At 48.4% G+C, this 12,170-nt stretch overlaps 1 long non-coding RNA gene across 1 annotated transcript; it reads right to left on the bottom strand.

Annotated features, from left to right (window-relative positions):
* Positions 1-3,669: 3,669 nt before the first annotated feature.
* On the bottom strand, positions 3,670-11,834 carry LOC122389483. Its single transcript, XR_006257979.1, has 2 exons — positions 11,697-11,834; positions 3,670-6,143 (listed from the first exon to the last, which is right to left on the bottom strand). It is a non-coding gene; the product is annotated as an uncharacterized LOC122389483 (long non-coding RNA).
* Positions 11,835-12,170: the final 336 nt, after the last annotated feature.

The following is a 12,170-nucleotide window of genomic DNA, read 5'->3' as shown; positions in this document are numbered from 1 at the left end:
CGAAAGGTCAAGGTCAAAGGTTGACCTCAGGTCACGTGACCTCGAGGTCATCATGTATATCATTCGATGCGTCTTGACGAGGTGAACACAATGAGACCATCCACGCGTCTGTATCTTGTTCCTGTACGGAGTTATTGGCCAAAAACCTTTGGTGACCTTTGATGACGTCACATGACCTTACAGCTGCCCAACAGCAAAACAGACCTCAAGGTAGTGAAGGTTGATCGTATATGAAGTCATGTATGGTATATGGGGCCATTCCGACCCGTTTTAGTGGTAAAAACAGGGAGTTGATTTTTCCCGTAGGTATTGACTTAAAATGGGGAGGTCGCGAAATTGACCTGACCTTAGGTCACCGACATCAAAATTCCGAGATACGCAAATTGTAGCTACTAATGACCTAATAACATCCTGCGACTTTCAAAGGCCTCCGACATCTACTGTAGCTCTGGCACGGTGACAAAGTTGCAAAAAGACTTGCAGACTTGAGGTTGGGTCATTCAAAGTGACCTGGTGACCTGACCTTAAAAGTTAGGAGGCTCAAACTTGCACACCATGTGTAAAATTGATGAGAGAATAGTAGTACCAAATTTCGTGGCGCTACGCGTCGCGGTTTTCCCGCTATCCGCGAAAAACCTCAGGGGGGGGGATATCCGCCCCCCGTCGGTGCGCGTGTTATAGGTAGATGCGAAATAGGCGACAGCTGTGCCGATAGCACCAGACTTAGCAAGGTATTGACTCATTTCTGCGCACGTTTTTGGCTCGACCCGCCGGATCTGTCTCCAGTAGCGGCGGCGTTCCCAGCCGCGAGTCGTATGTCTCTGACTGCGCGCCGGCCGGACCCCAGCAGTCCCACGCTCGGAGCGCGGCCCGCGCGCCTGGGGAGCGCGGCGCCCACAAAGCGTCCGGCGTCCCCCGCGCGTCCCCCGACTGTGGCCACGTGCCGCGCGACATGCCGTCACAGGGGCCGGCCCTGCCCGGCCAGCGCTCCCACGGCCAGCCGACCAATCAGAGCTGGGCGCAGCGCCAGGCACCGCCCCCTCCGCGGCGCGCGCGCACACGCACCAGCTAATCGGATCGCATTGGCAGACGGGAGGGGGAGGATGGGGGGTGGGGGTGGGGGGGGGGCAGGGGTTCGCTGCCCCGGGGGAACACCAACAATTCTGGTCAAATGGTAACGACCGACGACTATCTGCCAAGGCAAATGAAGCCGGGAATTGAAACATCTATGTATATCAGTCGGGCAAACTGCAGGGAGGCAATCTAAAATAAGATTAATCTAATATCAGATTATGACGTCACGGAAATGGGCGGAGCGATGACCATATAAGGAGTGATAATCAATATTTAGATTATATTTCCAACATGTCCACATTCAAACCCTTCATATCGGTCGAAGAAATGCTCATATCGGTGAGATTTTTTGCTGAGGTACAGACGAAACTCGATTCTACAGATTGCGAAAGGACCGGCACATTTGAAATTGGACTTTGGGAGTTAGGAAATGAATAGTCAAGGTCACCGAGGAATGGGCAAGTGCATTCATCTGTTTTTACTCCTGTTTTATCGTACTCATTAAATGTTCAGAATATTTTTTCGGCATATCTGAGATAAGAAATATTCAATTATTCAATCCCACTATGAAAAGATGTTCCAAATACAACGCATTTATTGCAATTTTGCTACGGCGATTTACGGCCGCGATCTAGCGATGTCCGTGGCGCGGTGTATCCCCTCGGTAATAATTTTTCCCGACGGTGTTTTTCGATGGAATGGTCCTTAAATGGTACCAAAATAATGGTAACATCTTATTCACCCAACAAAATTAAATTTGTGAGGTAGAAGTGTGGCGTTGCCGCGCTATCAGCGTACAAAACCGGTGAGTGTGTTTGATACGAAAGTGACGCAGCTCGACCCTCAGTCATTTCAACCTAGTTTTTTTCGCGAAATATTGTAAGACATGACAATTTTTTGTTATTTTTGACAAATTTAGACATCATTAAACAAATCCTGAATCTTTGGTGCCATTTCATCAAATACCTTTGTCTGAGTGAGTAGAAATGAGTTGCTCGGACACCTACCTGAAAATGTAAACATTGTATTATGCTGTCATATTTCCAGATATAATCATGTATTTAGATTGTTAATATTTTTTTTGAAATGTCAGTCTATGTGAGTGGTTTGGGGTGCAGTTTTTACTTATAGTTTCAATGCTTTGAATTTTATATGGGTATTTTAACCCGAAACTCAACAGTATGTATGAATTATTCAAAATTGCATGCCCGGGGCCAAGGCAGTGCCCAAGAGGGCTGCAATATATGGCATTGCTGGGGAATCAAACAAGGTACCTAGGAACCTACCCTTCCAATAATTGTTAAGGGCCATAGGTCCCAAGGGAGACCAAAGCTGAGTTAGCTCTGTGATTACGGAAGTGCTGCTGGCAACGACCTGGGATGAAATCATTATTAGGCCAGGTGGTTGTACATTAAGTTGTTATTGCACATTCACGCTGCCTTATATACCTTAAAAAGGCTTTTGAGCTTAAAAACAAATATTTATTGCTAATTTCTGTTGTTTTATTCTCTAAAATAAGTTAAATATACTTACAGAAAGCCTGGTAATGTGCTGTATTTTTCTTTTCTGCGCTAGACTGACTATTTCCCTGCACACGACGTGGCACTCCAGCATCTCTTATTGTCGTATCATAATACTGGGGTTTATATCCCCTCAGATGCTAAACATTATAATCTTAATTTAGATTAGGCCAGCTGAATGTAATCTAATTTAAGATTATTCAGCTGATTGTGTAATCTAAATACAGATTAGTCAGCTGACGACATAATCTTATTATAGATTATTTCCCCATTGAGGCTGATTTTTTCATCTTAATTTAGATTATGTTCCCATCATAATTCAGGAACCCCAAAAATTTTCTAAGAGCTGTTTTGGTGTTTCAGAGGAAGTTTGTTATGTCAACTTTGCTTTGTGAAAGAGTGATGTGATTCTGTCACTCCTGGGCCACTACACAGCTGTTTCTGCAAAGGGCTGCTCAAATGCCCAAATATGGGCATAAAATAATCTAAATTTTGATTAATCTTAATTTAGATTACCTCCCTGCAGTTTGCCCAACTGATATTTAATTGTGAATACTCCCCTGCGTGATAAAATACATAAGATACATACGGCTTACGCAAAATACATAAAACGTACATTACGAAAATAAACGGGTTTCGAAGCATACCATTAGAAAATCTCCATATCCCTTTCGCGAGCATTCAAATAGCAGTTGTCGATTCTCTTCTCCACCCATTGGCAGCTGCCACTTCCCAACGTTGCACGACACAAAATAAAAGGGCGAGATAAAAAATTGTACACGGATGCTGCCCATTTATGCAATATTTACATGTCCCTACTCCCTAATCTCTTCCGTCCCATTACCCCAGCCTCTCCCCTATAAGATGAAAAGCATTTGGTTTTTTCTCACAGACAATGACAATACAAAAACAAACAACAATACAAATAAAAACAGCATTTCATCGATGTGAAACTGAATTTTCCACTGACGAATGCACTTTGTTGTCCGAAACGTCTGGTTTTATTTGTATTGCTTTTGTATTGCCATTGTCTGTGAGAAAAACTCTCCCCTATACGCATTTAAGACAAACGGTATAAGCTCGAAAACCTGACGATTAAAGGTTTATTTGCATGATACAATGATCGGTTTGTGCTACCTAATATATGTATATAATTGGCTAGCACTCTCTCCCAATGCAAAAGATAATTAATACAGCAGCACACTGTGCGCAGTCGATTTTATAGCAAGCCGCAAAACTGATAAAAGCACACTGTGCGTAGTCGATTTTTACAGCATTTGAGTCGCATACACGGCAGGGCCTCGGCTAAGGAATTTTGACTGGTGGGCCACTTGGGCAGCGACATGGACTGACCTTCGTAGCCATACCCCCCCCCCCCATTTTCGATTTCTCCCCAGATTTCGGCCACTTTATTCTGCAAAAAACGTCAGGATGGCATTAAAAATGTAAAAAAAATCGGGGCTCGACCCCCCCCCGACTCTTCAGAGAGGGAAGAGAGAGTAGGGACCCACAACCTTCTCAGTGGTGATACTCCGGCGGTGCACATAAAATCGCACAAGTATGCACAAAATATTGACGCAGATTATAAAACTTTGGACGATAACTTACGGCCGGTCGGATGTTAAAAATCAGCGATCCCTGAATGGATCGCTCGCCGACTAGTCGGAGATTCGGAAGCGATCGGACGGGATCGGGCGTTGTCGGGTGGATCGGGAGGAATTGTGAACAGCACGAGTGCAACTTTATATATAAAGTGGGTTGTAGCAGGAACCCCAAAAGGGGGTTGTAGCAGCAACCTCAACATCTCTGAAAATGATCATTAAGCCTATTGGTGTCGCATGGAAAAGAATTCACTCAAAAGCCCAAGCGCACTGCGCAACCCTAATATTTTCTTTAAAAAAAACTAAGTTATGTACACTTCTGATGAACAGTGTCCTAAACTTCAGATTTCTCTTGGGTGTCTGAGTGGAAAATTATAGCCACCCAAAATGTGAGAGTGGAAAATTATCCATTCTTATTCTTGAATGTCATCTTCAGCCCAAATGAGAAATTTTTGGAACGCTGACTGTGAACGGTTCGAAATTCGTCCAACTGGTCAGATGTGCGACTGCAAGCATCATACCGTTCGTGAAGACACATAATATCGCTTGCAGACTTCAATCGGCTGGAAGTTGCCGACACTACCTCTAGTTTGACTCTGGCTTATATCGTGTCTATCGGCGAGCCGTCTGAGATCGCTCGCAGGCTTATCCCCGACCGTCTGAACTGGTCTGTTCTTTATTCGTAGTTTTTCTTGTAACCGACTGGTCTGCGGCAGATGCTTATGTGACTGTAACCACTCGATCGATCGGAAAGCTTGCAAGAACTCTCGCAGACCTCGATCGGCTGGAAGCCGCCGACACTATCTGTAATTGTCAGAGGCAAACGTCTTTCACGATTACTGCATAAAATTTAAAGCCTCGGTCACACTTAAACGAATTGGACCAACGGACGAGAAACGGACGAGAACTGTCAGCGTCCGGTGATGTCCGTTTGTTTCCGTTGGACGTCCGTTTGTCATCCGTTAATATCCGTTCCATGTCCGGTGGTGTCCGGTTGAGCACACCGGACACCACCGGACATGGAATAGATATTACCTACCGGATGAGAAACGGACGTCCAACGGACACGAACGGACATCCCCCGGACATCACCGGACGCCGTCCGTTTCTCGTCCATTGGTCCAATCCGGTGAAGTGTGACCGAGGCTTAACCTACGGCTATCTCAAGAAACCGGGAATGGTGATGGTATTAGGCGGACAACGACGATCAAGTTCTTACTTTTAATAAATGCAACAATGTAGTAGGGCCTCTGTCTCTGTATGTATCACAATGTTACCTATGTCGTGATGTAACATGTGAAAACTTCGATTTTTCAGAAAATTACTGGTGGGCCAAATCTTTGAGGCTGGTGGGCCATTTCCGGTCACTGGTGGGCCATTTGGCCCACCAGTTAACATGTTAGCCGAGCCCCTGATACACGGCGACTAGTGGAAGCAGCAGCCAGCGGGTCCGAGGGACGGGCCCAGCAGCCGCCGAACTCTGCAGAGGCGGCACTTCTTCACCGGCGGAACGGTCACTTGAGCGGGCCCCAGTCGGCTCCTCGGCAGTCGGCGTGGGCAACCTCGGTTCCACGGGCGCTGGATCACTGATCGCTGGCGCTGGCTCAGTGACCTCCGGCGCTGGCTCCGTGACCTCCGGCGCTGGCTCCGTGACCTCCGGCTCTGGCTCCGTGACCTCCGGCCTTAGACCGAGCGGGGTGTCACAGTTGGCCTCATCGCTGCCGTCGGAACAGTCGTAATCCCCGTCACATACAAAGAACTGGAGCACGCACCGCGGTTCGGTGGCGCAGGCGAACTGGTGCGACTCACAAGTGCCGCTGCCGGGACAGTCGTGCTCGTCCTCGCCGTCCGGGCAGTCCTCCTCGCCGTCACACCGCCACGTATGGGGAATGCAGTGTCCGGACTCCCCGCACCGGTAGGTACTGGGTAGCCGTGCACCCTTTCGACGCTGCAACAGGGGACACGAGTGTCAGCGAGCGGCAGAGTAGGCTTTTTCGGTTCACTTGGATTAGGCTCTGTCGGTCTGACGAGACCGTTACAGCAAAGCCGGAAGGATGGTAGGAATTAGGGGGAGACATTGGTCTGGACGGACACCCTGGTGACTCGTCAGGACTCGGGGCGGAGCCCATCACGAGGACAGGCCACCCAGCCCACTGACAGTCGCCGCGCCCGGCCACGGGCGTGATCCTAGGGGAGCTACCCGCATGGGATAAAGCTGCCCTTCCAGCCCGGAACAAAGGGTTGAGGTGTGGAGAAGGATTTGACAAGCCTGAATATGGAAACGACGGAGCAGGGGACCTTTGGTTGACATTTGGATTTATAAAGAGCACAAACCGAAGTCGGGAAAAGGGAGAACAGATACCTCCTCGCTGTACTTCCTCAATGTTACGGAGTACCGCCCCTTCGGCTGTATATACAGGGTCTTTCATAATGAATGCTATTTTTAAAACGCCATGTTGAAGGTGTTCGTAAATAATAAGAGCATACATTTTGTATTAACATTATTGACAATTTCTTGGAATTTCTGTTGATGTAATTAAAACTGTCACACCTCACCAAACTTCTCTTTTGTGCGGACATGAAATGCTTCCCCTTACAACACGGGTCAGCTCTTTTTTCACGTAGGCGTTTTGGGTGGTCGTGGGAAACGGCTCACACCTCACTGAGGGGCACGGCTGTGTACCGTAAGTTTCGGGGACACTTTCAAAAGAAGCACAATGTCCGCTCTAAAATAACTACAGGCTTGTGGACAGATTCCAGAATGTCACGGTTAACTGCAAGGAACAAAACGCACGAAAGGTCATGTTTTGGGCTGCCATGGTCGACGGGCGGGTCGTCGTCCATTGGTTCGCTTTTGCTCATTTTTGACCGGGCCAGCTTATCTGAGGTTGTTCAAGAAAGAATTCTGGCCTCACGTGCCTGGCGCGGTTCGAAGACAAGGCCGCTGGTTTCAGTAGGACGGCGCTGAAGTGACACAACGGCGGCTGGGCGCCAGTGGTTGGCTGGCATCTTTGACAGACGAGTGATCAGCCGTCTCACTGAGCGGCCATGGCCAGCTTGGAGCTCCCTGATCTCTAGCCGATGGACTTCTGATTTCGGGCAGTCGTTCTGGAGGCCCCCAACAGAAACCCTTCCAATGACCCTCATAGAGCTACAGGTCACAGTGGAGAGGTTTGCTGCAAGGCAGTGCGCGAAGGATGTGAAGCGCGTGGTGCACCATTTGCGTCAGCGGGCCGAAATCTGTGTCCGAAAACGAGGCGACACAGTTCAAAATCCGTGAAGGGTACCTAAATGCGAGTCAAATGTACATAATTTCCCATGATTTGTTATTTCATTCGGGTATTGACAATAGCTTTGTGATGTATATCACCTGAGCTATGGCTATTTTAAAAATAACATTCATTATGAAAGACCCTGTAGTTCGGGGGGTGGGCAAGCGTTACCGCTGCCCCCTCGCCATCGTTCCCGGGCCTGTGAATGTATGGTACTATTTATTATGACGATACGATAACCATGCTCGTCTATTTCTGTGACACAGAAAATACTGCATATCCTCGACCTGAGCAGTCGATTGCTTCCGACTTTAGCTCCCTGTGCCTTTCCCATTCTGCTGCGGGCGCCACCTGCACAAGGGCTCCCTGAGAGCAGCCGCAGGCCTGGTGGTCGAGTCCAAGTCCGGTACCTCAGTTGCTAACGGCACGGCCGACCCCAGCGCCACCTGGAGACGAGGTTACTAGTGGCGCCCCTGGTGGCCTAGTCCCGTACTAACGTCACCAGCTAGGTCTGGATCCCAGCCCCATCTATGAGCTGAGGTCCTTAGTAGCCCCTTAGTGATCCGGGCTGCACGGTCACCTTTATCCCACATGGGCATTGGGTACTGAGCAGTGGGCAGCTGCACCCCCGGAGCAGGTCCATGGCCGGGTGCAGGGACCGTCAGGGGGCTGGGTGACCTGTCCACGTGATGGGCTCAGCCCCGGCGGTGCACCAGGTTGTCGGCCCAGACCAATGTCTCCCCTGATTCCTAGCATCCTTCCGGATGTGAAATGTCTGGCCATACCAAAAGATCCTAGCCCAACAAAAAGTTGGTCCCGCGCTTCCCATATGTCAGCTTCCCGCGTACCACATGATTGTGGTAGCAGGCACTCCTGTTTTATATATATTCAAACTATGGCAGGTAAAAATGCCTAAATTTGACAGAGAGTTGACTCACGATAACATGTTGACATTAACCCGCGCGGGGCTGCTGTTATCTCCCGAACTAATGGTCCGATTTGGAAAATTCAAACGCCAATCGAAAGCTCTCATCACGAACAACTACAAACATGTACTTAATTTACAGTTTGAGGTCAAGGTAAGGTCAGGTCAAGGGTACAAATTGCAAGTTTCTACAGTACCTACAGTATCGGCCTTGCACCGTAGTTGCCGAAGAATGGAGTCATGGACTGAGACTGATTGCCCAAAACGTGTTCTTAGGCTACCAAGACAATATTCGTTGCATACAATATCATTTAGAGGTCAAGGTCAAGGTCAGGTCAGGTCAGGTCAGGTCACCAAAAAACAAAAAAATAGAAAAGGGCATGTGCAACACATATTTTATGGGTCATTTTACTCATAGAATTCAATAGGCACACTCAATAAGTGATATGGACCACCTCTGGATGAATTTTAGGTCGAGGTCAGGTTAAGGTCAGGTCAAGTGAGGTCAAATTTTGAAGTTGGTTGTTAAGGCCTGAAAAGGTGTCTATCTGATGCAGTTTTTCACGGCGAATCGAATGGTGCCATTTTTGTTTCCGTACGAGATCTAGAACCTCCAAAAAAATTCATTTTTCAAAATTTTTGTGTGTCTTGACGTCATAAAATTTTGAATAACTCCCACATTTTTGAACCAATTATTCTAAAAATTGGGATGTAGTAGTAAAAATTGGTATGTAGTGGTATCGATACACTCAAAATTTTGGATTTTATAATTATTTTCCCAAAAAAGTCAGTTTTTTGAAAAAATTCGGGCCAAAATCCAAAATTTTCAAAAAACCGAGATAGCCATTTGATAGACAAACTATAATTACGTATATACTTTTTTGTTACGTCTTGATTCCTTTAAAAATGAAGATGTTAGCGGCGTTTGAAATTTTGCCGTTTTTTAGGCGAAAATGGCGAACATGACGTCACTAAAACGTCAATTTCTCAACAAAAAATCGACCTATTTCGCTCAAATTTTCAGTGAACGTGTCAAATTGATGTAAGAAAAGGTACTGAAAGTTTGGCGGCGCTGCCCCCCGCCGTTTTTGAGATATTGCAAAAATTCGCGAGGGGGGTAAAATTTACCCTCCCAGCCCCGCGCGGGTTAATTGGCATTTGGAACAAAGTCAGGTCTGAGGTCACCTGAAGCAATGAGTAGATACCTACCCCTTTAAGTATATGAAAATGTTAGCATTTGAAATTTGACCATTTTGACCAGACTTTGACCTGACCTTTATCAGAAAGTAGCCTTGACAGGCCCCAATGCTCGCCTTACGCACATCATTGAGTTTGAAATGTGAAATGGACCATAAAACATATATCACACGCCCCTGCTAGAGTTGGACTCATATGTGACCCTTATCCTTAGTGAAGTGACTTATGTGACCTGACCTGGTATTAGTGACTCAACTAGCAAAATATGTATTAGAGAAACAATGCTCCATCGATGATTTTTAATAGCATGCCTCTTACTCGGTGATACGTATAACACATTTCTAACTTAGAATGCCTGCTAAACGGTCAAAATGCGACTTTTCACCTGACCTGTGACGTCATCGGTTGCACTTAGGTCAATGAAATTGGATCACATGGTATAGATCCCCGGTGTGGCTATTGATCACCGTTTGAGCTTCAAAAATCGGTCGGTAGCTTTCCGAGATCTTAGCGCCGGTGGGGTGAGGTGGCGAAACGCCACCCCCTAATCCCTATTCCCACTCTACGGGTGACAGGGTCCGCTGATAGCCCTACTGATAGCGTAAGTATGTTAATAATACAAAAATGTGTTAAAGTTCAGGACTCCAGTTACAATGTGTATAATGCCTACGCAGACATATATGCAGCTTGTCATGACCGCCTGTGGCATGAAATGGCGCAGCGACTGACGTTTAGACAGTGCTGAGCGGTCTGATCGTGACATGCATTACAAACATAGCTGCACGCGCGGTCTGTAAGCAGAGCTCTGACTGAGTAGTGAGTTAAAGGGAATATTCCGGGAACATTTACGTTTTGAGCATAAACTGAGACAGCAATTGTATAGGTCTCGCTGAATGTTGGAGCGTCACTAGCCGTTTTCACGACGGCCATCTGGTACACATTTGATGGAAATTAGGTCGGATTTGGTCAAATTATGTTGAGTGTGTTTTAAACGTTATCAGTTTTGGCTCCACATATGCTTATTAAACCTCATGTTCCAAATTATCAGACTGTACATATGTTATGTTCGCTTAAACCACTGAAATAAGTTCATTTCACGAAGGTATTTATTGTAAGAGAGATTTGGTGCAGATTTGGTCAAATAGGTGCATTTGCCAGATAGTCCGTCGTGAAAACGTCTATTTATAATTAGCATACCATCAGTTCCACTTACCACCGGATCAGCTGATCAACAAGTATCGGAGGTGGTATCAGTGACGTACCCAAGGGGGGCACGGGGGCCATGGCCCCCTCCTGAGCGCCGGAGGCGCTCAGGGGGCCCCTCAGGCCCCGGTATATTTTTTCAAACACTGGATAAAACGTCTTTTACTAGGAAGAAAAATGATATCAAAGTTTCATTTATGTGCCCCTGGTTACCCGAGGGGCCCCTGATGACCCAATGGGCCCCTGCAGTCATCCGAGAGCCCCGGTTTCCTGGGCCCCTGGTCGCCTAGGGGGCCCCTGGTAGCCGGGGCCTGGTCGCATGGGGCCCCTGATTGCCTGGGGTCCCTAGTCGCCTAGGGGGGCCCTGATAGCCGGGGGGCTGGTCGCATAGGGGCCTCTGGTCGCATGGGTCCCCTGATCACCTGGGGCCCCTAGTCGCCAAGGGGGCCCCTGGTAGCGGGGGCTTGGTCGCATGGGGCCCCTGGTTGCCTAGGACCCCTAAGGGCCCCTGGTTGTCTGGGGGCCCCTGGTCGCCTGGGCGGCCTGGGGGCCCCCGGGTGACCTAAGGGCCCCTTCGGAAGCAGGTGGCCCCCTCCTGGGCGAAATCCTGGGTACGTGCCTGGGTGGTATGGTAACTCCAGCAGCCAGCAGGTACAGACTATGATACTTACTGCATAAGGTAACTCCGGCAGCCAGCAGGTACCTACAGACTACATACTTAATGCATAAGGTAACTCCGGCAGTCAGGTAGGTACAGACTACTTACTGCATAAGGTAACTCCAGCAGCCAGCAGGTACAGACTACATACTTACTGCATAAGGTAACTCCGGCAGTCAGGTAGGTACAGGCTACTTACTGCATAAGGTAACTCCGACAGTCAGCAGGTACAGACTATATACTTACTGCATAAAGTAACTCCGGCAGTCAGCAGGGTCAGACTCAGCAGCAGTGAACGTCCCGGAGCCATGTCGAGCGGAGCGCGGCAGCTCACCAGCAGTGTCCGCCGACCTCTGTACCTCGTCTGCACCCACGGTGGTCGGTCGACCCGCGAACGGAGCTCTGTATATGCTGACATGGCGCCACCACAGATACACATAACATATCCTGGACTTTGTGTGCAGAACGTCGGCGTATCGGCCGACGCGACTGGGGAGGCATTCTCGGCGGATTGGAGGACATAGTTTCTACACTCGAGACCCAGTCGTGATTGTGACAGAAGGGAGGCGACCGCGTCAGGTCACTGCTGGTTTGGGAGCGAATTAGCGAGCTGAGCCGTTAACCCTCGCCGGCACAGGCCATTTTGCGTCCTTCGACGGCACGGGGGGGGGGGGGGGGGGGTACGACCCTCCCCTCGCGTTTGGCCCCTGATCGAGCTAG

This window comes from Amphibalanus amphitrite, unplaced genomic scaffold (genome assembly GCF_019059575.1).
Source record: "Amphibalanus amphitrite isolate SeventyFive unplaced genomic scaffold, NRLGWU_Aamphi_draft 000359F_arrow, whole genome shotgun sequence".
In the NCBI taxonomy this organism is placed as follows: Eukaryota; Metazoa; Arthropoda; class Thecostraca; order Balanomorpha; family Balanidae; genus Amphibalanus; species Amphibalanus amphitrite.
Note: the sequence above shows the minus strand (reverse complement) of the source record. Positions and strands in the feature narration are given on the sequence as shown.